Below are 26779 nucleotides of genomic sequence, written 5' to 3'. Positions count from 1 at the left end.
ATGCCCAAGATCAGTAGTAAACCACCAGAATCTAGCAGAGAGGCATGAAACAGATTCTCCTTCACAGCCCTCAGAAGGGACCAGGCCACGTCAACAATTTGAACTTGAACCTCTAACCTCTAGAACTATGAGACAGTAAATTCTGGTGTTAAGCCACCCAGTTTGTGGTACTTTGTTACAGCAGCACTAGCAAACTAATATATCTACTGAGTTCCAATGGCTTGAAACAACAGTTTATTTCTTGCATATGCTACATGCCCATTTTGGGTTGGCAGGGGACTCTGCTATCAGAGAGCCTGTAATCTTGCAGGTACCCAGAATGTTGGAGGAGCCACCCTCTCAACTTGAAGCTTCAGGGTTCACCTTAGTGACAGAAGAGGGCATGGAGAACGGCACACAAGCTCTTAAATACACTGCTCACATTTCATGGACCAAACCAAGTCATATGACCATGCCTAATATCAAGGGGGGAAGGAAGTATAATTGTCCCATGTATTTAGAAGGAGAAGAGAACCAGGTGATGGGCGTGAGTAATGTCTATCACAATTATTTAAGAATATCTGCATAGAAAAAACAATTGGGTAGAAATTTACCAAAAAGCACTGATTGATGTTAGCATGCTTGAATTATAATACTTTTCTAAATTTTAAAATTTTTTTCATAAAGGATATATGTATATTACCTTAATAATAAGGAGAAAAAACCTTTTACTTTTTAAAATAAAATAAAGGTCATACCACTTACCAATGGTTAATAAATGAATGGACAAGTTAATAAGTGGATGGATCAAAAAAAAACCCAACTCTAAATTTCTCACTTTTACACCTGAAACTAACACAACATTGTAAATCAACTATACTCCAATAAAATTTTTTTAAAAAAGAATATTCAACTTAAAAAAAAAAGAAAGTAAATTTCTCCCTTTTTTTTTTTCTATAAAAGGAATGGGATGAGATCACCATTATATGTAGTGAAATTTCCTTATTGAAAAGGCTTTATATATACGATGGACATGAACACCACCAAGTTGAGTTTATTGTTGCCTAGAAATATGCTGATAGAGTAGATAATTTTGAACAGTGACATTCCCATTTACCATGTTTATATTCATGAGACAAATTTCCATAAGGGAGACTGATGCAGATGATCATGGGGAGGGAATATTTATTCAAGGGAATATAGTCTGTGGGCCTGGAGGAAAAGAAGGTAGATGAGGGATGAGAGATGGTGTCTTAGGGCAGGTTTCTTAGAAGGAGACCCTGAGATGATAGTGTGCTTGCATGTGATTTATTAAGGGAGTGCTCCAAGGAGAAACTGGTGAGGGAGTGTGGGCAGTAAAACATGATGAGGAAGAGGCCAGGCAAAGGTGTGATTTCAGGCTCAATCCGAGCCTGATCCCAGGGGGAATCTCTGGAATGTAATTGACACCTTAGAGTTGGCCCTGATTTGCGGCAAGAGAGCTGGGTTTTTAGACTCCTGCCCTAGTTGGTCATTGGCTCTCAGGCACTTCTGGCTCTCTGAAAGTGAGGGCAGAGCAAATCCGACAGCCTGAGGCAGGCCTCTGCAGAAAGTAGCAGGTGTCATTCATCAGAAGCAGAGCACACAGAAGCTGGCCGAGGGATCAGAGAAATGGTGAAGGGGATCTGAGGACTCTGGGTGGAACACTGACAGTGCCCACTACGGATGGAGACTCCCTGCAGACAGAGGTCCTGGCACTTCAGATAACTTGGGCTTCACAGACTGTGTATGGGGCTTAAGTAATAGCCCGTGGGAAAGAACTTTAGTCAAGATAGACAACATGGCTCTTATCCTGCTCCTTGCTGGCAGTTGTGGGAAGGACAGTTGTGGCTTTTGGCCACAGATACCTCCGTCAGCTATCAGTGGGAAGGACTGACAGATGGTTTCAAATCTGCATGAGTGGCTGGGGGGAAGTGTGCACTGTACTGACCATGTAGGAATTTTTGACATACATGAGGAATGAAAAATGAAAAGTGTTGTTGGGTGGGGTCGGTGCCCTTATGAAGACGTGACCGGAGGGGGAAACCCCCTTGCCCTCTCTTACTATCATCTCCACTGGAATCCAGCCTGCGTGCTTCTCCCTCTCCCTCCCTCTCTCCTGCTAAGGGCTAGAAGGCCATAATTCAAAGTTTCCCGAGGCCTGCATGAGAGGAAGCACAGGGAAAAGACTTGAAGAGAGTCGACCCGGGTTCAAAACCTGACTCTGTCACTTACCCTGAGTCTCAAGTTCCTTAAATATAAAATAGGGAGTGATAACACCTATACCTATTAGGACTATACTGAAGTTAGAGGGGACTGCAGCCTTCCTGAGTCTTAATTTCTTCATCTATACAATATAATGCAATAAAATGAATGATAAACGATGATGATGATGATGACAATGGTGATCACTCTTACCTCTCAGAACCGATGTTGCGGGAGGGAGGAGGGGCGTGTTAAAGTACTAAGTATAGCAGTGCGCTGTAAATAGGTTATTGTGCCTGGCCCATCCCGGGTGCCCCTCCACCCCTAAGTCTCCTGAAAGGGAAGAAGAATGGGTCTTTCCACTCTTGCCACTACTGATCAGGATATTTTTCATATAGACTTGGAGCCCATTTGAAGTGCTGCATCTTGTATTTCCTAATAGAAATCCTACTCTTTTCCTTCCAGCCATTGTGAGCTTGTGACCATGGTTGTCTCTGGGTAAGGAGACACAGAGCCCTCCAGAGGGTGAGCAAGCCCATCAGGCCAGGCCTGCTGGGCCCAGGTGGAATAACTATGAACGAGGTAATGTCGAGGGCTTTCTCTTTCTCCTGGTAAATGCCCTGGACGAACCTGGACCAGTTCAATTTCTAGGCCAGAAGCACAAATTGAATCCTGTACCATATGCATTTGTTGTCTCTCCCTTTTCTGCAAGAATCTAGATGGGGATTAATGGGCTCACTCTAAGAGGGAGAGACGTAAGGAGTGCCATCGAGTCCTCTGTGTTTACAGCGCTTGAAAGGATGGAGCTCTAACAAGTCTAATTTAATCTTGGCTCAAGTGAAGGTATGGTGAATTCCAGGCCAGGAAGAATAAACTGGCATGCCGTAGAACATTAGAGATAATTTAATTCAACTCCTTCTCTCAATAGATAAGGAACCCGAGGCTCAGGGGGTGGAGAGGGGGCGCTGGTGTGCCCACGGCCACAAACCAAATTACTGCTGGCTGGGACAGGGGCCAGCGCTCTGGGCACTCTCATTCATTTCTGTGCCGTAGTCATGATTTTTTTCATATCTACACACCATCTGTACATTTATTAACATGGTTTTTTAAGTAATTGAATTGACTCTATTTTTTATTCCTAAATAAATTAATTTTGAAAGGAAACTGCTGCAAAGGGAAAGCAAGGATCGTTTGCCACAAATAAAAGGCAACCATAAAAATAAATTCTATGAAACAAAGCAATACAAATTTTAGCAAGTTACCGCTATATGTGAAGAGACCACTCATTCTTTCTTTTAAAAGGGAGAGTCGTAATGTTAAAGAGAATTTACAAGGGAATACCTTTTAAATAGGAGAGGACTCTTTTTTTTTTTTTTTTTTGGTTGCACCGCACCGTGGCTTGCAGGATCTTAGTTCCCCGACCAGGGATTAAACCCGGGGCCTCGGCAATGAAAGCGCAGGGTCCTAACCACTGGACTGCCAGGGAATTCCCAGGAGAGGATGTTTTTTAATGTGCTGTAGACCACTTAAAATTCTCTCTCATATGATGAGTGACTAAGTTTATCAGGAAAGAAAATGGGTGTGAAACTTTCTAAGGAGGTCTAATACTTTACCCAGGTTAGAATTCCAATTGTCATTTACCTTGAACAAGTTACTTAACCTCTTTCTGCCTCAGTTTCCTCACTCATAAAATGGGAATAAAAGTATGTGTGTGCCATGGGATTGTTGCAAGTATTAAATTAGACAGTACATATAAAGCCTTAGAACAATACTTGGCACAGAGCAAGCACGTGATAGCAGCAGGTATTACTGTAATTATCATTATTAAAACTTAAGTGGTATTTACTGTCTAGCAGGATTACAAACTTTATTTGTAAAGGTTTACATAGTAAATACTTTGCCTCTACAGTCTGTGTGGTCTCTGTTGCAACCACTCATCTCTGGCACAGCAGAGAAAAAGCAGCCATAGGTAGTACATAAACAAATGGGCATTGCTGTGCTCCAATAGAACTCTATTTGCAAAAGTAGTCATCAGGCTATACAGGTTCTGCTAGAGGCTCATAGGTATGGAAAACAAAAACAGGTCAACTTATTCCATGCAAATGGAAATCAAAATAAAGCTGGATTAGCAAATCTCATATCAGACAAAACAGACTTTAAAGTAAAGACTATTACAAGAGACAAAGAAGGACACTACATAATGATCAAGGGATCAATCCAAGAAGAAGATATAACAATTGTAAATAATTATGCATCCAACATAGGAGCACCTCAATACATAAGGCAAATGCTAACAGCCATAAAATGGGAAATTGACAGTAACACAATCATAGTAGGGGACTTTAACACCCCACTTTCACCAATGGACAGATCATCCAAAATGAAAATAAATAAGGAAACACAAGCTTTAAATGATACACTAAACAAGATGGACTTAATTGATATTTATAGGACATTCCATCCAAAAACAACAGAATACACTTTCTCCTCAAGTGCTTATGGAACATTCTCCAGGATAGATCATATCTTGGGTCACAAATCAAGCCTCAGTTAATTTAAGAAAATTGAAATCATATCAAGTATCTTTTCCAACCACAATGCTATAAGACTAGATATCAATTACAGGAAAACATCTGTAGAACATACAAATACATGGCGGCTAAACAATACACTACTAAATAACTAAGGGATCACTTAAGAAATCAAAGAGGAAATCAAAAAATACCTAGAAGCAAATGACAATGAAAATATGACAACCCAAAACCTATGGGATGTAGCCAAAGCAGTTCTAAGAGGGAAGTTTATAGCAATACAATCCTACCTCAAGAAACAAGAAACATCTTAAATAAACAACCTAATCTTACACCTAAAGCAATTAGAGAAAGAAGAACAAAAAACACCCAAAGTTAGCAGAAGGAAAGAAATCATAAAGATCATCAGAAATAGATGAAAAAGAAGAAATGATAGCAAAGATCAATACAAGTAAAAGCTGGTTCTTTGAGAAGATAAACAAAATTGATAAACCATTAGCTAGACTCATCAAGAAAAAAAGGGAGAAGACTCAAATCAATAAAATTAGAAATGAAAAAGGAGAAGTAACAACTACCACTGTAGAGATACAAAGGATCATGAGAGATTACTACAAGCAACTATATGCCAATAAAATGGACAACCCAGAAGAAGTGGACAAATTCTTAGAAAAGCACAACCTTCCAAGACTGAACCAAGGAGAAATAGAAAATATAAACAGATGAATCGCAAGCACTGAAATTGAGACTGTGATTTAAAATCTTCCAACAAACAAAAGCCCAGGATCAGATGGCTTCACAGGTGAAGTCTATCAAACATTTAGAGAAGAGCTAACACACATCTTTCTCAAACTCTCCCAAAATATAGCAGAGGGAGGATCACTCCCAAACTCATTCTACGAGGCCATCATCACCCTGATACCAAAACCAGACAAAGATGTCACAAAGAAAGAAAACCACAGGCCAATATCACTGATGAACATAGATGCAAATATCCTCAACAAAATACTAGCAAACAGAATCCAACAGCACATTAAAAGGATCATACACCATGATCAAGTGGGGTTTATCCCAGGAGTGCAAGGATTCTTCAATATACAACAATCAATCAATGTGATAAACCATATTAACAAATTGAAGGAGAAAAACTATATGATCATCTCAATAGATGCAGAATAGCTTTCAACAAAATTCAATACCCATTTATGATAAAAAACCCTCCAGAAAAGAAGAAGTAATGCTGTCACTTTTTGCAGATGACATGATACTATACATAGAGAATCCTAAAGATGCTACCAGAAAACTACTAGAGCTAATCAATGAATTTGGTAAAGTAGCAGGATACAAAATTAATGCACAGAAATCTCTTGCATTTCTATACACTAATGACGAAAAATCTGAAAGTGAAATTAAGAAAACACTCCCGTTTACCATTGCAACAAAAAGAATAAAATATCTAGGAATAAACCTACCTAAGGAGACAAAAGACATGTATGCAGAAAATTATAAGACACTGATGAAAGAAATTAAAGATGATACAAATAGATGGAGAGATATACCATGTTCTTGGATTGGAAGAATCAACATTGTGAAAATGACTATACTACCCAAAGCAATCTACAGATTCAGTGCAATCCCTATCAAACTACCAATGGCATTTTTCACAGAAATAGAACAAAAAATTTCACAATTTGTATGGAAACGCAAAAGACCCCGAATAGCCAAAGCAATCTTGAGAACGAAAAATGGAGCTGGGGGAATCAGGCTCCCTGACTTCAGACTATATTACAAAGCTACAGTAATCAAGACAGTTTGGTACTGGCACAAAAACAGAAATATAGATCAATGGAACAGGATAGAAAGCCCAGAGATAAACCCATGCACATACGGTCACCTTATCTTTGATAAAGGAGGCAAGAACATACAGTGGAGAAAAGACAGCCTCTTCAATAAGTGGTGCTGGGAAAATTGGACAGATACATGTAAATGTATGAAATTAGAACACTCCCTGACACCATGCACAAAAATAAGCTCAAAATGGATTAAAGACCTAAGTGTAAGGCCAGACACTATCAAACTCTTAGAAGAAAACATAGGCAGAACACTCTATGACATAAATCACAGCATGATTCTTTTTGACCCAGCTCCTAGAGAAATGGAAATAAAAACACAAATAAACAAATGGGACCTAATGAAACTTAAAAGCTTTTGCACAGCAAAGGAAACCATAAACAAGACCAAAAGACAACCATCAGAATGGGAGAAAATATTTGCAAATGAAGCAACTGACAAAGGATTAATCTCCAAGATTTACAAGCAGCTCATGCAGCTCAATAACAAAAAAACAAACAACCCAATCCAAAAATGGGCAGAAGACCTAAATAGACATTTCTCCAAAGAAGATATACAGATGGCCTACAGACACATGAAAGAATGCTCAACATCATTAATCATTAGAGAAATGCAAATCAAAACTACAATGAGATATCATCTCACACCGGTCAGAATGGCCATCATCAAAAAATCTAGAAACAATAAATGCTGGAGAGGGTGTGGAGGAAAGGGAACACTCTTGCACTGTTGGTGGGAATGTAAATTGATACAGCCACTATGAAGAACAGTATGGAGGTTCCTTAAAAAACTACAAATAGAACTACCATACGACCCAGCAATCCCACTACTGGGCATATACCCTGAGAAAACCATAGTTCAAAAAGAATCATGTACCAAAATGTTCATTGCAGCTCTATTTACAATAGCCAGGACATGGAAGCAACCTAAGTGTCCATCATCAGATGAATGGATAAAGAAGATGTGGCACATGTATACAATGGAATATTACTCAGCCATAAAAAGAAATGAAATGGAGGTATTTGTAATGAGGTGGATGGAGTTAGAGTCTGTCATACAGAGTGAAGTAAGTCAGAAAGAGAAAAACAAATACAGTATGCTAACACATATATATGGAATCTAAGGAAAAAAAAAAAAGGCCATGAAGAACCTAGTGGCAAGATGGGAATAAAGACACAGACCTACTAGAGAATGGACTTGAGGATATGGGGAGGGGGACGGGTGAGATGTGACAGGGTGAGAGAGTGTCATGGACATATATACACTACCAAATGTAAAATAGATAGCTAGTGGGAAGCAGCCGCATAGCACAGGGAGATCAGCTCAGTGCTTTGTGACCACCTAGAGGGGTGGGATGGGGAGGGTGGGAGGGAGGGAGATGCAAGAGGGAAGGGATATGGGAACATATGTATATGTATAACTGATTCACTTTGTTATAAAGCAGAAACTAACACACCATTGTAAAGCAATTATACTTCAATAAAGATGTTTAAAAAAAAAAAGTCAGGTCACAACTTTCATATATGTTTGTTCTCCATTATTATATTTTATAATAAGTGCTCTTCCTCTGTTGACAAATTTGTTGTTCTCTTTTATATTTTTTCCTAGTAATATTTTTGTGTGTGTTTTTTTTTTGCTTTTTCCCACACATGAACATTTATTAAACATTTTGAGTATTATAAACAAAAAAAAACAAACAAAAAAAACCCTCCAGAAAGTAGGCATAGAGGGAACTTACCTCAACATAATAAAGGCCATATATGACAAACCCACAGCCAACATCATTCTCAATGGTGAAAAACTGAAACCATTTCCTCTAAGATCAGGAACAAGACAAGGTTGTCCATTCTCACCACTATTATTCAACATAGTTTTGGAAGTTTTAACCACAGCAATCAGAGAAGAAAAAGAAATAAAAGGAATCCAAATCGGAAAAGAAGAAGTAAAGCTGCTACTGTTTGCAGATGACGTGATACTGTACATAGAGAATCCTAAAGATGCTACCAGAAAACTACTAGAGCTAATCAATGAATTTGGTAAAGTAGCAGGATACAAAATTAATGCACAGAAATCTCTTGCATTCCTATACACTAAAGATGAAAAATCTGAAAGAGAAACACTCCTATTTATCACTGCAACAAAACGAATAAAATACCTAGGAATAAACCTACCCAAGGAGGCAAAAAGACCTGTATGCAGAAAACTATAAGACAATGATGAAAGAAAATAAAGATGATACAAACGGATGGAGAGATATACCATGTTCTTGGATTGGAAGAATCAACATTGTGAAAATGACTATACTACCCAAAGCAATCTACAGATTCAATGCAATCCCTATCAAACTACCAATGGCATTTTTCACAGAACTAGAACAAAAACTTTCACAATTTGTATGGAAACACAAAAGACCCCGAATAGCCAAAGCAACCTTGAGAAAGAAAAACAGAGCTGGAGGAATCAGGCTCCCTGACTTCAGACTATACTACAAAGCTACAGTAATCAAGACAGTATGGTACTGGCACAAAAACAGAAATATAGATCAATGGAACAGGATAGAAAGCCCAGAGATAAACCCATGCACATATGGTCACCTTATTTTTGATAAAGGAGGCAAGAATATACAATAGAGAAAAGACAGTCTCTTCAATAAGTGGTGCTGGGAAAACTGGACAGCTACATGTAAAAGAATGAACTTAGAATACTCCCTAACACCATACACAAAAATAAACTCAAAATGGATTAAAGACCTAAATGTAAGGCCAGACACTATAATACTCTTAGAGGAAAACATAGGCAGAATGCTCTATGACATAAATCACAGCAAGATTCTTTTTGACCCAGCTCCTAGAGAAGTGGAAATAAAAACAAAAATAAACAAATGGAACCTAATGAAACTTAAAAGCTTTTGCACAGCAAAGGAAACCATAAACAAGACGAAAAGACAACCCTCAGAATGGGAGAAAATATTTGCAAACGAAGTAACTGACACAGGATTAATCTCCAAGATTTACAAGCAGCTCATGCAGCTCAATATTAAAAAAACAAACAACCGGGCTTCCCTGGTGGTGCAGTGGTTGAGAGTCTGCCTGCCAGTGCAGAGGACACGGGTTCAAGTCCTGGTCTGGGAGGATCCCACATGCCGCGGAGCAACTGGGCCCGTGTGCCACAACTACTGAGCCTGTGCATCTGGAGCCTGTGCTGCACAACAAGAGAGGCCGCGATAGTGAGAGGCCCACGCACCGCGATGAAGAGTGGTCCCCGCTCGCCGCAACTAGAGGAAGCCCTCGCACAGAAACGAAGACACAACACAGTCAAAATAAATAAATAAATAAATAATAATTAAAGGTGCTAATAATTAAAAAAAAAAAAAATACAACAAACAACCCATTCCAAAAATGGGCAGAAGACCTAAATAGACATTTCTCCAAGGAAGATACACAGATTGCCAACAAACATGAAAGGATGCTCAACATCACTAATCATTGGAGAAATGCAAATCAAAACTATAATGAGGTATCACCTCACACCATTCAGAATGGCTATCATCAAAAAATCTACAAACAAAAAATGCTGGAGAGGGTGTGGAGAAAAGGGAACCCTCTTGCACTGTTGGTGGGAATGTACATTGGTACAGCCACTATGGAGAACAGTATGGAGGTTCCTTAAAAAACTACAAATAGAACTACCATACGACCCAGCAATCCCACTACTGGGCATATACCCTGAGAAAACCATAATTCAAAAAGAGTCATGTACCACAATATTCACTGCAGCTCGATTTACAATAGCCAGGACAATGGAAGCAACCTAAGTATCCATTGACAGATGAATGGATAAAGAAGATGTGGCACATATATACAATGGAATATTACTCAGCCGTAAAAAGAAACAAAATTGAGTTATTTGTAGTGAGGTGGATGGACCTAGAGTCTGTCATACAGAGTAAAGTAAGTCAGAAAGAGAAAAACAAATACCATATGCTAACACATATATATGGAATCTAAAAAAAAAAATGGTTCTGAAGAACCTAGGGGCAGGACAGGAATAAAGATGCAGACGTAGAGAATGGACTTGAGGACACAGGGAGGGAGAAGGGTAAGCTGGGACGAAGTGAGAGAGTGGCAAGGACACATATACACTACTAAATGTAATATGTAGTGTAATATGTAGTGTAATATGTACTAAATGTATGTAGTGTAATATGTAGTGTAATATGTACTAAATGTAATATGTACTAAATGTAATATGTACTAAATGTACTAGATAGCTAGTGGGAAGCAGCCGTATAGCACAGGGAGATCAGCTCGGTCGTTTGTAACCACCTAGAGGGCTGGAGTAGGGAGGGTGGGAGGGAGATGCAAGAGGGAGGACATATGGGGATATATGTATATGTATAGCTGATTCACTTTGTTATAAAGCAGAAACTAACACACCATCGTAAAGCACTTATACTCCAATAAAGATGTTTTTAAAAAAAAAAAAGGGGTTTCCCTGGTGGCGCAGTGGTTGAGAATCTGCCTGCCAATGCAGGGGACACGGGTTCGAGCCCTGGTCTGGGAAGATCCCACATGCCGCGGAGCAACTAGGTCCGTGAGCCACAATTACTGAGCCTGCGCGTCTGGAGCCTGTGCTCCACAACAAGAGAGGCCGCGATACTGAGAGGCCCGCACACCGTGATGAAGAGTGGCCCCCACTTGCCGCAACTAGAGAAAGCCCTCGCACAGAAACGAAGACCCAACACAGCCATAAATAAATAAATAAATAAACCGAAAGTTTAAAAAAAAACAAATAAATAAAAATAACTTTATCATGGGACGGACAGTTTAATCAACTGTTTTTGGACTATTTTGAATAAAATACCTACCCACACAAGGTAGCATTCTATCTCATACCATAGCCCAAATCCCAATTTTTGAAGTCATCCTTACACACCTGAAATGTAGGTTTTTTCTTACTACCTGCCATCATCTTAACTGTCCCCCAAACGGCCAGGGGACTGGACAGCCACTGAACTTGAGCTAGGATCAAAGTTAAAAGCAGAGGTTCGGGAGTCAGAATGACTTTAGTTTGTTGCTCACCCTGCAAGGGGTGTCACTTTTTTTTACACAGGAGGAAACTGTAGCTCAGCGTGGTGGAGTTATTTGCCCAACGTCACACAGCCAGCAGACTGACATCTCTTCCACAAACATGAAATTTGGTTCTAATTCAGAAATCCCAGGGCCAGCTGCATGTCATCATGAGGCTTCCTTTTCCTGTTTCGAATCTCCATGATAAGGGAGGGGAGAGCGTGTGAAGGATTGATACAGCTTTGGAAATGATGCTGATGGCTTAGGGCATGATTGTAACCTTGGGAGGAGGGAGAATATAGTCCTCAGAGACCATAAGATAGAGTGGAAAGTGCACGGGGCCCGACATGCGCCCTCTCTCACTGGGGAACCCTAGTTGTGTACGTGGGCAGTTCTTCCTACCTCTCTTGTGCCTCACTTCCCCCAAATGTAATAATAAGCAGCAGCATTTATTCGTACGCAGGGCACAGTGCTTTCCAATACCTTTATCTCATTTTCTCCTTTCAACAACCCTGAGATTTTTATCCCCATTGCACAGATGAGTAAGGTGAGGCTCAAAAAGTTTGTTTCAATTGCCCAGGGTCACAGAACTAGAAATAGTGCAGCTGGGATTTGAATGCTAGTCTGTCTGCTTGCAAGTTTTTCCAGTGCAAAATATTCCTCAGTGGAGTCTACATCCTCTCTGCGGTGAGTCCGCAAATGAGGAGGATGTACATGGATGCTCTATAATTCTCGAATCAGAGCTAACTCAGGTTGCACTCTTAGCATGTGCTTGGCACTGTGCAAAGCCAGTCCTGCCAAACGACCTTACGAACGGGGGGTGGGGTGGGGGGCGGGGGGTGGCTAATAACATCCTCTTTCTGCAGATTTGGAAACTGAGGTTCGTAGACTTTATGAAACTTGTCCAAGGTCACTCATCTACTAAGAGGCAAGGGTAGGCTTTGAATTCAGGTCAAACTCACTCCCAAGCCCATGATCTTAATAGAGTTTATCGTTCAACCCAGGACACTTTTGAGAGGGAAAGGCGCTATTAATAATTACGCCAGGATAGCAGGCAGAAACAGGGGTGTGTGGTCATCCCAGCTCCTGGCCACTGGGTTCTCCGCATCCCTCAGGACCACCACGAATCATGATGACATGGAGAGGAAATCTACTACAGCTGGCAGCACCACCATTTTAACCGTTACAATTAACACTTATATTGATCTTAGGAAGCATTTTGGGAAAGAGGTCAAGTCCTGTGGAAATAAGGCATTTGGGGTTTGGTGCTTGAGATTTTTGGAAGGGGTGCCTCTAGAGCTGCTACAAGAAGTAGTCAAAGACCAGCTGGCACCCTCCTCTGACAGACCCCCGTTTCCCTTCACTCTCTGAAGGCAGGCACTGGGTGAAAAAGAGAGATAGATTAAAAGAATGTTCCAAGGAAATGGAGATGATAAATGACTTTAGATTTGCTATGATAAGAAGACCAGGGAATTTCTTAGATTCAGAAAAGAGACCAGACCATTATCAGGCTAATGCTTGAAACCACACATACCTCTAACTCAAGGCTAGTATCACGTGGGGTCAGTGCTTGTAGCTGTCTCCACTGGACACCTGCAGGCATGCTGGGGAGAATTTTCTGCATCAGAATTCCTGAAATTCTACCCTAAGGGCCTTACCTCTTTGGGTAAACATTTCATTCCTCTAGGAGCCCAGTTTTAAAAATAAACAACCTGAGAACCATTTGAGTTCATTATCAGTCGTAAACATGGTGGAACTTATTACATATCAGATTTCCTTTTGAATTTGACTGTTGGCTGGGATGTAAGAAAGCTAAGTTGTGACAGAGAAATGGGCATAGGGGAAGCTTCAGGACATGGAATTTTGCCAAAGGAGTTTACCTTAGTGTGGGGTCCTGGGTAGCCAGGAGGCAGCAAAAAAGGTTTTGACTAAGTGGTGCTCAGCAGAGCAAGAGTGTTGGGGGAGAAGATGGCACTAGGTGGGTAAAGTCTATCACTGCAGCCTTGACCACGCAAAGCTCCAGGGCAATGAACCCACAGAGAATGGCGAGGTCATGGGAGTCAAAGTGGTAAAAGGTTAAGAGGCCAGGGAACTAGGCCCATGGGTGGCTGGGGAGACTGCTAATGTGAGATGCCAGGCAAGTTAGTCACCCTGTGATGCCTCATCTACCAAGCACGAAGCTTGGCTGAAAATGAAATAATCTCCGAGGTCTTTCAGCTTTAATACTAAATGCGATTCTAGATGGCGTGGCTAAGTGGATCTTGCTGTGCCTAAGTGGGTGGCTTACAGCTAAGAGGCTCTTGACTGGAGTGCAGGCATGACCCAAACCACGAATCTCTCCCCTCCACGTTATCCCTTCTCCTCACCTTAATTCTCTCGATGACCAAGGGAGCTTTTAACTTCTCCTTGTCCTATTCTTCTTTTCAACCTATGGGGAGAGGGCAGAAAAGAAGGGCCAGCAAGAGGGAAGGGTGGCTGGGCAAAGGCTTCTGATGGGCCCTATCTGCCAGGGTCCCACCTTGGCTAAGAGGGAACTGAGAAAAGTCAAGATCCTTGACTACCAACTGCAGCAAAGAGAAAACCTTATCTGGAGATGGCCCAGGGACTGACCACAAAGTCTGGGAAAACACACTGGAAAATGTCAGCTAAGACATTTAGCTTCTCAGTGCTTTGCTTTTTCATCTTGAATGAGGAGTCAGGGGCGGAGTAATGTTTAATGGACATCTAGTCTCACAGGGACTGGCTGGGTGCTTTACGTGTTATCCCATTTAATCCTCACAATGACCCTTCAAGGGAAATATTATCTTCATTTTACAGAGGAAGAAACAGCAGCTTAGAGCAGATAAATCATTTGCCCAAGTTTATACAGCTGAGAAGTAGCAAAGCTGGGATGCACACCAGGTCTAAGGTCCAAGGCTGGTCCACCAGGATGATTTCACTGTCCCTTCAGGTCACCGAACAGGCTCTGGTGTAGGAGGGGGAGGGGGCAGACTGCCTGAGTCCAAATCTCATTTATGAGCCTGTCATTTAGGGCAAGTTACTTAACCTCTCTGAGCCTTAGTTTCCTTATCTGTATACTGGAGGATTAGGATAGCTCATACCTCTTAGATTTGTTGTAAGGATTAAATGAGATGAAGTGTGTAATGGGTTTACTGGCCTGAGGCAAATGCTACATACTTTTCAGCTATTATTATTATTAATATTGTCCTTAAATTGTATGCAAACCAACACACAAATAAATCTGTGGCTCACTTGGATTCTATGCTGGGTGGGATCTTCTGATAAATCCCTGCTGGATTCAAGTGCCATTTGTGAAAGCAGCCCCACCCCCATGCAAAAAAAAAACACAAACATTTTGATGTTTAGATGGTTCACAAGAAGCTTTCACAATATTTCAACTAATATTTCAGCACAACTAATCCATGAGGTAGGGAACACAGATAAGGTAAGACTTGAGTCACACAGCTGGAGGTGAAACTAAAGCTTTTTTTTTTTAAACTCCTAAGCCCAGAGCTTTTATATACTATGTCACGGAGAATGCAAACGAATTCTCTTAGAGCCTTCAGATATATGCATGCATGTACATCTGGATAGATATATGGCTATACTAATGAGGAAGGAGGAAAGAGTGAGCCCTGGAACATCCCAGAACCAGGGAGGGATACATTCAAACTAGGCTCACCTCTCCCCTCTGGAATTCTTGAGAATTTGGCTTCTGGATTTAAACTTGGAGTGACTACCCAACTCTGTCTAATTCTGCCCCTCGGCTGTGTCTACCTTGACCAGGCCAGGTTCACTCCTTCCCCTCAGCCTTTCCCCAGGACCTGGTATCCATCAAACCCCACTGGGGGCTTGTTCAAATGCTTTCACCCTGATAGTCCGCCTTCCAAAAGCTTACTGGATACGGGCTGCAGCGGATCTCCAGGAGCAGCTTGGCTTGGTGTTGGGCACGAAGCTTTAGGAGGCAATAACAAACTTGTCCCCATGTCCCAGCTGGGCCCGCTTGGCCACCCAGGTGTCTCCCTCCCAGGGTCTACGTTAAGCCCTTGGCTGTGGGAGGCCGAGCAGCAGCGAGCCTTCCTGTCCGTTCTGCGGCGCAACAGCGGCCCCTCGTGGCTATCAACAGAACTAAGGCACTCCTGTCTGGTCTCTGGGTTTTCTGCATTTTTTTTCTGTTTAGATGTATTGAGACCTACTGCGTGCCAGCCACGGTTCTAGACACCCTGGACATATCAGTGAACAAAACAAAGTCCTCTCCCTCATGAGGTTTAAGCTTTCTTGTGTGAGTTGGGGGTGGGAGACAGAAAATATACGTGCATATATGTGTAAATGTATGTTGGATGTTCAGAAGAACTATATGAAAAATAAAGCAGGGAGGAGGGTTAGGGAGGGGGAGGAGGATAGCCCTTTTCAATAAGGTACAAAGCCTCACTGATATGGTGACATCTAAGAGGGACTTGAGAGAGATGAGGGAGGGAATCCAGGTACATGCAACATCAAGGATTAAAGGCCTTGAAGTGAGAAAGCACCTGGCCGTTTTAGGAATAACAAGGTGGCCAGTTTGGCTGGAACAGACTGAGTGGGGGAAGAGCAGCAGGAGATGCTGTCTGAGAGGTGTGGGACCAGATCCCACAAGGTACTGGGCCTCCAAGTGTGGCCCCCCCTGCCCAGCAGCATCAGTGTCACCTGGGAACTTGCGAGAAATGCAAATCATAGGGCCCCGCCCCAGACCTACTGAGTCCGAAACTCTGGGAATGGGTTCCAGCGGGCTGTGTTTGAACAAGCCCTCCGGCTGAGTCAGATGCTGTCGCAGTGTGAGAACCACTGATGCGAGGCCTCCTGGGCCATCTCAGGGACTCTGACTTTTACTCTGAGATGGGAAGCCATTAGAAGTTTTTTGGGGCAGAAGAGTGACATGATCTGACATAAAAGAACAAAACCACACTTGTGCCCTCTGGTCCTACCCCCAGAGATTCTAATTTGATTAGTGTGATATGGGCTGGGCATTGAAATTTCTAAGACTTTTCCAGGTGATTCTAATGTGCAGCCAAGAGTGAGGTCCCTCTGGCTTCTGGGTCGAGAATAGGCTGCAGGGGGTCAAGGGAAGATGCAGGAAGCTCAGCTGGGAGGCTACTGATAAAATACGGCTTAGTTGGGAGGCTATTGCTGTAATACAGGCGAAGAATAAAGGGGGCTTAGACCAGAGCAGCAGCAGTGGAGGTAATAGATCCAGATTCTGGATCTATTCTGAAGGTAGAACTATCAAGACTTTCTCATAGATTTGATGCAGGGTGTAACAGAAAGTGAAAAGTCAGGATGACTCTCAGGTTTTTACCCTGAGCAACCGGAAGGACGCGGTTTCCATTTGCTGGAGGGACGCGGTTTCCATTTGCTAAGGTGGGGCAGACGGTGTGAGGAAGAGGTTTCCCCGTGGAGGGGGATCAGGAATCTGATTTTGAACATGCTGACTTTGAAATGTCTATCTGAGATTCAAATGGAGATGCTGACTAGGTTCAGGGGAGATGCCCAGGCTGGACATCTAGGTGTGTGAGCTGTCGGGGATGGTGTTTAAGGTACAAAGGCTGGCTGAGATTACTTAGGGAGGGAGCGTAGATGGAAAAGAGAAGTTCAGGGGAGCCCTAGGGGCGCTCCAATGTCAGAAGGAAGTAGGAAGAGAACCAAGAGCCAGTGGTGTCCCGAGAGCCCAAGTGGTGAAGTGTTTCAAGAGAAAGGTACTGCTCAGCTGTCACAAACGGCTGACCAGGCAAGTAACGTGAGGACTGAGAATGGACCTCCGGGATTAGCAGCACTGAGGTCACGGGGGACCACACTGACTGAGAACGGTGTCAGTGGAGGGGTTGGGAGAAGGGCAGAGGTCTGTTTGTGGAATGGGAGGAGAGGAACTGGAGACACAGGACAAACAATTCTTTTAGGAAATTTTGCTGTAAACGGAAGGTGTTGGAGGAAGACACAGTCTAGAAAGGTCTTTTTTTTTTTTTTAAGATTTATTGATTGATTGATTGATTGATTGATTGCTATGTTGGGTCTTCGTTTCTGCGCTAGGGCCCTCCCCAGCTGCGGCGAGCGGGGACCACCCCTCATCCCGGCGCGCGGGCCCCTCACCGCCGCGGCCCCTCCCGCTGCAGCGCACAGGCTCCAGACGCGCAGGCTCAGCAGCCGTGGCTCACGGGCCTAGTTGCTCCGTGGCACGTGGGATCTTCCCAGACCAGGGCTCGAACCCGCGTTCCCCGCATTAGCAGGCAGATTCTCAACCACTGCGCCACCAGGGAAGCCCGGTCTTTTTTTTTAATATGAGAGAAGTAACAACATGTTTCTATCTTTGTTGGGAAAGCTCTTCCAGCGCACGGAAAGATTAGTAGATATTTTAATAGCAACAGACATACATTAAGCACATTTTTATGCTCCTGGCACTGTTTAATGTTGCACATGAATTATTCTCCTCACAACATAACATTTTCTCCTCACCACAATCCTATGAGACGTTTCTATTATTATCCCCAATTTACAGCCAAGGAGTCTGAGCTCTGAGAAACGAACTAATGTTCCCAAAGACACACAGCCAGTAAGAGGGGAGAGCAGAGGTTCCATCCTGGAATTGCCTCCAGAGCTAGAGCTCTTGACCCTTGCACCCTTGCTCTGCAAGGCCCAGCTGTCGGCTTTCCTGCATGTGGGCCACCCTTTTAAATCCCTGCATTTTGGGTGCTCAACTAGAAGGGAAGAAATGACTCAAAATGGTACCAAAGAAACCAACAATTAATTAGAAGTAATCATGCCTACAGCACTGTTATAAAGTCTCCTAGTTATAACTGGGAGGAAAGCTTTCAGTTATCGTTCCCTTTACACTGTCACCCCCAACACGATGTTGCTGTTTACTGCGTGGAACGTCCTGGGCACACAAGCTGGCCTTGCTCGTCTTGTTGTACCTGTCTGCAAGGCACAGTCTCACAGGTTCCATTAAACAAGCTTCCGTCCTTTGTTGCCAGCCTTGATGGCTCAGATGTACTCCCTACCTCTACCTCATAGAGCATCCCTCTGCACTAGGCTGTGTGACCTCCCCAGCTCAGTGTCCGCTGGTGGACACTGCTGTAACAGTCTATACCTTTGGTAGAAGCAAAAGGAAATAGTATCTGTACTGGGTTGAATAGTGTCCCCCTCAAAGTTTATGTCTACTTGGAACCTTAGGAATGTGAGTTTATTTGGAAATAGAGTCTTTGCAGGTGTAACTAGTTGAGTTCATGCTGGATTAGGGCGAGCCCTACTCCACTGACTGTTGTCCTTATAAGAAGAGAAAACAGAGACACAGACCCTCAGGGAGAAGGCCATGTGATGACTGAGGCAGAGATTGCAGTGATGCAGCTACAAGCCCAGGAACACTAAGGATTGCTGGCAATACCAGAAGCTGGGAAGAAGCAAGGAAGGATTCTTCCATAGATCCTTCAGAGAGAGCATGGCCCTGATGACCTTGATTTCAGACTTGAGTTTCCAGAACTGTGAGAGAATAAATTCCTGTTGTCTTAAGCCACCACATTTGTGGTAATTTGTCGTGGCAGCTTGAGGAAACTAATACAGTGCCCATTGGTCAAAACTTGGCAGTACTCCTGTGAAGGATTATGTGGTGTCCCCATGTGCTATGCAATTAGTGCAGCACTGTATTGAGATCACCATTAAGAACGCATTAACGGGCTTCCCAGGTGGCGCAGTGGTTGAGAGTCTGCCTGCTAATGCAGGGGACGCGGGTTCGAGCCCTGGTCTGGGAAGATCCCACGTGCCGCGGAGCGGCTGGGCCCGTGAGCCACAATTACTGAGCCTGCGTGTCTGGAGCCTGTGCTCCGCAACGAGAGGCCACGATAGTGAGAGGGCCGTGCACCGCGATGAAGAGCGGCCCCCGCTTGCCGCAACTAGAGGAAGCCCTCGCACAGAAACGAAAACCCAACGCAGCCAAAAATAAATAAATAAACAAATAAATAATTAAAGATGCTAATAATTAAAAAAAAAAAGAACGCATTAAGGAGAGGCACAGAATGATACATCTGGGAGGATCCTTGGAGACAATGTAGTTCAGCCAGCTTCTTTTAAAGATGTGGAAGATAAAGTCCAAGAAGGGCAAGAGGATTGTCCAACGCCACATGGCTATTTAATTGCCGGGCCCGTATCTGTTTGGTTTACACTGCATCCCCTGTAACCTAGAACCCTGCCTTGTACCTAGCAGGTGCTCAATAAACATTTGTTGAATGAATGAATGAATGGAACCCAAATGCCTGACCATGTTCTCAAGATCAAAATCAACACTACTTTGTTTAAATTGGCAATTCTTTTTCCCAAAATGCTAAGATTAATACCTACCAGCTATGAATTGATTTTTATTGTTGAAAATGTCAAGGCTTCTTGGAGATCCAGCCAGAGTAAATTTCTAAAATTGAAGCATAATGCCTCATAGGTTTTCCTTTACTACCTAAGAAGGACTTTCCTGTTCCATTGGACATTCATCTTCAATAAATGGCTGTTTCATAAAAATAGTGCCACCTAAATTTGCTAATATTATACCAACCCATTGACTAGTTATATTTAGCTTCGGGCCTTGGAGATAAATTCCTCACGGGTTGTTCACAAGCATAAAGGCAATATGACTAAGAGCCACCATTTACAGGTAACTGTGGTGTGTCAGATATTCGGATATTCGTTAGGCACTCTGCTACATTATCACCTGTCTTCACAGTAAAGATTGATAACATCTTTCAAGGTATTGATTGTACCTGTGCTGTCCAATAAGGCAGCCACCAGCCTTGGAAGGAGCTCTTTTTGGAGGTCTGACGTTGGCAGAGACAGGCTGATGGCTTGGTGAACACACAGGAGGATGCTCTTCTGGGTTTTAAAACTTATAAGAACTTATCTTACAGATAAAGTTTCTCAAGTGTGCACAGAAGTATGTCCAGAGATATTTTTTAGAAAACTGTTTGTGAGAGCAAAAGATTAGAAACATCTAAAAAGTCCAACAACAGGGGTTGGTTAAAGGGTACATTCCATTAATAGGATGCCACAAAGCCACTCAAAAGAATGAGGCAGATCTATAGGTATTCCTATGGAAAAATGTCCAAGACATAAGGTCTGAACAGTACAGTCCCATTTGTGTAAAATAACTACAATGATATAAAATACATAGAGAAAGGAAGGTGGGATGTTATTGTCTTATTTGTGTAAAATAAAGATAATTATGTAGAATATATATAGAAAGAGAGGAAGGGAGGGAAAACATTTCTGGAAGAATGTATAAAACACTGTTCATATATGGGGAGCATAACTAGGGATCAGGGGGCGGGAAGCAAAGAAAAGATTTTTTAACCTAAAACCTTTCTATACTGTTCATATTTTTAAACAATGTGCATATATTAAACTCATTTAAAACCGAGTTGTTTAAAAATAATAAGAAAAATGGAGGGTGTATGACTTGCAATTAATACCCTTGGGGTCTACAAGGAGACCACAAAGAAACCATGCAAGCTTATTTCTGCATGGATGCTCAGAAATTAAGGAAATGTTGGCTCTTAGCAGAATTTATACTGATACATGCAAGCTCAGGTTAATAACATGCTCGGAATAGATAGGCTAGGGACAGTGGCACTGAACACATTCAAAACAGAGTTTGGCCAAGCTGTTAGAGGAAAGATATTCCAGAGCACAAATGTTGGACAGATGGGTGGTGCAAGATGCTTCCCAAAATGTTACTAAGTCTCAAAAGGATACAGAAAAATGAAATATGTGGAATGAGTTCTTAATTCATAAGGGGCCACTTTTTTCCTGAAGGAAACATTCATTTCCAAATTCTTTTTCCTGCTTTAGTGGGCTAATATGTGAGCCAGCAGATATTAAGCTGTAAAATTACAGAGTGATCCTAATATTTCCTGACTGCATTGTCTGTGCCAGGTGTTTTAGCCCTCACAATCATCTGTGAGGTAGGGCATTCACAAATAGGTAAACCGATATTCAAAGAAGTTAAGTAACCTGTCCAAAGTCACTTGGTGAGTAGGTGATGGAGCCCCCCGTTGAGCTTCCTGCCTGCTAAGCTATGCACATCTCAGCATTCCAGGCGGAGTGGCTTGCACAGGCATCATCTTATTCTGCAGGAGAGGAACCTAAGGTCCATGGGGGAAGAGACTTGCCGAAGGCCAGGGTCCATCCTGGTAGTGGCCAAGGAAGGCCTGAAACTCAGGCATCTGCTCCTAATGCATGTTCATCCACTGAACAAACTTTTCCTTAAGCTCTTGGGTATATGGCGGGTATTTCAGATAATGTCGAACCGAATTAAATCAGGCTCTTACATATACCGTACTGTAAGAGGCCTCCAATAATGAGGTTCCTTTCTGAAACCCACACTTTCCCAAACTTGAACATCCTCTTCTCGATTTTTGCACTGTTCCTATGGCCCTGAGCATCACCTGTCAATTCCATACTTTGTGGAAGGTTGATAACTGTGGCATCACTTAACTTCATTTAAACCAAAAATACGTGTGAAAGCATAGGTTTAGTGGTTATTTTCTTCTAACACATATTTTGAAGGGTAATGCTGATCGTGTTACTCCCCTCTTTAAAAGAAGCATTTCATTTGTTTTTAGAATGAAGTCTCAGATTCCTAGCCTGGGCTTATGGGAGGTGGGGTCTGCAATCTGGTCCCCTGACACTACAGCATCATCAGGAGACTTGCTGGTCTTAATTTTTCTGCTCAAATGCACCTTTGCCCCACCATTCACACCCTCTGAACATGCTTTTCCATCTGCCTGGAACATTCTTCCCCGGAGCAATTTGTAGGAATCAGCTTAAAGGCCATTTCCTTGGGGAGGTGTTTCCCAAGCCCCAGGGTAGGCCTTTGAGATTCTTGTCACACTTGTACTTCCTTGGTCACTGTAATCTTTCCCAGCAGATTGTGAGCTTCAAGAGGGCAGAAATCACATTTCTCTTGTTTATCACTCTGGGCAGAGTTCTTAGTGGCCAGCCTGCAGGTACTATGTGTCTTACTTATTGATTAAATAAATGAGAGAAGAGAAAAAAACAAACAAACTATGCAATATACATAAAAGATCTCAGGAAGTATAAAAGGTCTACACATCTGTGATTTCAGAGTTTATCACTATTTTATACCCAAGTATGCAATGTAAGCTTGTAATGATATTCCCAAGTTATTGACAAAAGGCTCTGCTCAGTGTGCTGCCAGAGAAAGTGTCACTGAAATTCATTTGAAAACTATTTCCATTAAAACAGTCAAATTGAAAAAAATCTTCTTACAATGGGAACATTAACTATCTGAAAAAACAAAACACTTAGCAAAATACCTATTGATGCCAGAAAAACAAAGCATTACCCTACTTTGAATTAATAAAAGCTGTATTTATGAATTTTTATATTACAAATGGGTACATTTCATTTTCCTCCATCTTACTCAATCCCCAGGAGGTTCACGGGTAATAAAACAAATGAATTTCTTCTCCATTAGCCTGTCATCGCCACTTTCAAATGGCTCCTTGCCCATACACTCCAATATTTTTCTCATAATAAGTGGTAAAGCCTTCAGCCTTCTCATTTATCTTAACCACATTCTTTGTGTTCCAGAAAAGATAAGTAGTATATTACCTTCCATCTACATCAGGGAAGGAGGTAAATTGAGGCAAAGATGCTAAATGATTTCTTTAAGTTTACACAGTTAACCAGTATTCACCCATCTATCTATATCAGTGATGCAACAAATATTTAGTGATTGTCAATTTAGAGGTGTCAAGCTCTGTTTAGTTGCTGATAATATAATAGGAAATAAAGTAATGTCCTTATTTTCATGTAGCTGATATTGTAGATGGGGGAAATAATACAATAAACAAGTAAATAAATAATAAATAACCAATATCTAATAGAGTGATAGACTGAATTTGTGTTCCCCCAAATTCATATGCTGAAATCTAATTCCCAGTGTTACAGTATTAGGAGGTGGGGGTCTTTGGGAGGTGATTAGGTCATGGGGGTGGGCCCTCATGAATGAGATTAGTGCCCTTATAAAAGAGACCCCAGAGAGCTCTCTCACCCTTTTCCACCACGTGAGGACACAGCAAAGACAGCCATCTGCAAGCCAGGATGCTGGTTCTCACCATATACCAAATCTGCTGGCACCTTGATCTTGGACTTCCCAGCCTCTTGAACTGTGAGAGAGAAATTTCCGTTTTTTAATCCACCCAGCTGATGGTATTCTGTTACAGTAGCCCCAGTGGACTAAGACAAATAGTGACAAGCACTATGGTAAAATTAACAGTTATTATTAGAGTTATTTAGCCCTGACTCTAACCCCAACCCTGGGGGCACCTGCTGTTGTATGGTCAGGGAGGCCTCTCTGAAATGGTGACAGCTTAGCTGAGATCTGAATGCCAAGAAGAAACCAGTGAAGGGAACATCTGGGGGAAGATATTCTAGGCAGAAGGAAGAACAAGACCAAAGGTTTTGAGGTGGGAGCAAGCTTGGTGTGTTTGAGGAACAGCATGGAGGTCAGGGTGGCTGGGAGGTAGAGTGAGGTGGGTGGTGGGTGATGAGCGTGGACACAGGAAGGAGCAGCTCATAGGGAGTCTTATAGGCTATGGTGGGGCGTATGGATTTTCTTCTAGAATTTTCTTCTAGTGACGGGAGACACTATAGAACATAAGCAGGAGGTGACATGCTTTTGAAAGTTCACTCTGGTTGCACTGCGAAGAATGGATCACCTGGGGACAATAGCGGGGAACATCAAATAGTACAAGCAAGAGATGATGGTGTCTTGAAACAGGATGACATCAATGGAGGAAGAGAGTAGTGGATGGATTAGATATATGGTTTTTGAAGCGAAACAAGAGAACTTGCTGATCTATTGGACATTGAGAGTAAGGTAAATTGAATCCAGGATGAAACTGATTTTTGTCTTGAGCGAATGACTAGCTGGTGGTGCCATTTACTGAGAGAAGATGGTGGAGATAGAAACTGATGTATGCTTTTGTTATCAGGTCAGGGAATCAAAAATTCTGTTTCGGATATATTAATTTTGAGATGCCTTTTAGAGATGCCTGGCCAAGTGGTGATGGCAAGTAGGGAGGTGTTAGATCCACAGGTCTGGAAGAGAGTATTTAGAGCTGGAAATATCAATTTGGAGTCACCAGCGTGAAGATGGTATTTAAAACTTTTTAAAAGTTTTAAATTTAAAAGTCAGTGATGTCTCCAAGGAAGAGAGTGCTGTTGGAAAAGGGGCAACCACACCTCCCGAGCCCTCACCCCCAAGTCCCACATTAACCAATGTGGTCATATACCACAGCACAACAGTTTCGTCCCCCCTCCCATCCCATTAAACAAACATTTACTGTCTCTTCTATACAAAAGGTGTTACCCTAAGGAATAAGGGGCTAGAAATACAGGTGACTAGTACATGATGCCATCTCTCAAGTTGCTCATAAACTTGTAAGGAAGGAGTAACTATAATATAAAAGGTAGAATGTTAGTGTATTTCCAAGAGAGTGGAGGGGTCTTTAAAAGGTAAACTTGGGAAGATAGGCTGGGAGCAGATCATGGAGGGTCAAGAAATTGGATTTATTTTTTTTTTTTTACTGCTAAGACAGCAGGACACCATTGAAGATTTCTGAGTTCCATGACCAGATTAACACCTTTCCTTCCCTGTCCAAGGCTTATTCATCCTCCTGGTCTGGCTCAAATCTCACCCAATCCACAAGGTATTGTCCACCCTCTGCTACCACTCACTTTTCATCTTTAACTCCTTAAGCTTTTATTATCTAGTGCTAATCCATTTAGCACTTGATGCCACACTGTCTCTTTCAGATGGTTTATTTGTAGGAACATCTTACTTTTTCAACAGGTCTATAAATTCCTTCTAAGCAGCATTCAATTATGTTTCTGTCCCTGGCTCAGGACAGAAACATAATAAGCCCTCAAGCAATGCCTGCTGTTGCTAGTGTCACTTCTTCAGGGGATTCTTCTCTGACCTCTGATGAGATCGGATTCCTTTGTTCCAAGCTCTCAGAGAATCATTTTCTAGCACACTTCTCAGTTTTTAATTATCTACCCTACATGTGACTTTTTGAATAGGATCTGTCTTCCCATAGGCTGTCAGTTCCCAAAGAGCAGGGACCACCTCTGATTTTGCTCAGGATAGTGTCCCTCGTTTATGTGCAACAAACATCTGTTGAAAAATTGAATAGGCATAGCCTTAGGTGTTCAAAGGGTCAAGGGACTTGAGCAGAGTAGACTCAGGCAAGGTCCAACTGCCTGTAGTTTCTGAAAGAGCAATGAAATTCACATGGCAAAACTACCCCTCAGAGGGAGTTCCTCCTGATAAACTTCCCTTCTGCTTAGGGACAAACTCTTTCCCAGGGGGTGGCTCTTCTATGGTGAGGAGGCCCCCCTGAAGGCTGATTTATCATCACTTAGGACACTTGAGTCCTCCTTCTCACACAGCTAAGCCGGAGGCAAAGCAGAGTGTTTCCAACTGTCAGGAAGAAGCAGCACGCTGGCAGCAGCCACGATCATCCAGGCAGATGGAGCAACATATGTATATTTACATATATATTTCCTAATCAATAGGTTCCAGTGAAAACATGAAAACTCAAGGACATGACTGGAATTTAAGGGGCTCTGAAGGAGTTTGATTCCTTAAAGAAAATTAGGACAGTCGAGTTTTGTTTTGTTTTTTTAGCTGCAGATGATTTCAGGACAAAACGAATAGTACTACTGAATGATCAAACTTCCCTCCCTAGATTGGTAAATCTCCTCTTCCAAATTAGGCACTGCTAGCATTTCTTCTAAGAAACACACTTCTGGGGGCAGCCAAAAAGAGCTTTGAAATCTTTTAACCTTATTCCCGGCCCCTGCCTGCTTCTCTGACATTCTCCCCTCACAGCCACACAGGCTTATTTCTTCTCTTTCTCCAATAGGCCAACCTTGTTGTCCCCTAGGAACTTTGTTATTGCTTGCTCATAGCAGGTGGCCAGTACATATCTGATAATGAATAAATAGGTTAAGATAAGCCAATTCTGCCCCAGCAGAATCCCATAACTTGTCTGTCTGCTGTTTGAGCCTCGTGTATTGGAGACTATATAA

At 42.3% G+C, this 26779-nt stretch overlaps 1 long non-coding RNA gene and 1 pseudogene across 2 annotated transcripts in view; one reads left to right on the top strand and one right to left on the bottom strand.

Moving 5' to 3' along the window:
- LOC309622864 (N6-Methyl-AMP deaminase pseudogene) overlaps positions 1-26779 on the bottom strand; it is a 472574-nt pseudogene that overhangs the window by 44999 nt on the left and 400796 nt on the right. The gene's annotated exons all lie outside the window — the stretch shown is intronic.
- LOC309622902 overlaps positions 6675-26779 on the top strand; it is a 480082-nt gene continuing 459977 nt past the window's right edge. The window contains exon 1 of the long non-coding RNA XR_014241206.1: positions 6675-8083. This is a non-coding gene — a long non-coding RNA (uncharacterized lncRNA). The remainder of the gene's footprint in view (positions 8084-26779) is intronic.

Source organism: Balaenoptera borealis, assembly GCF_965194805.1.
Source record: "Balaenoptera borealis genome assembly, chromosome: 2".
Taxonomy (NCBI): Eukaryota; Metazoa; Chordata; class Mammalia; order Artiodactyla; family Balaenopteridae; genus Balaenoptera; species Balaenoptera borealis.
The sequence above is the reverse complement of the archived record's forward strand: the minus strand, read 5'-3'. Positions and strand labels throughout refer to the sequence as shown.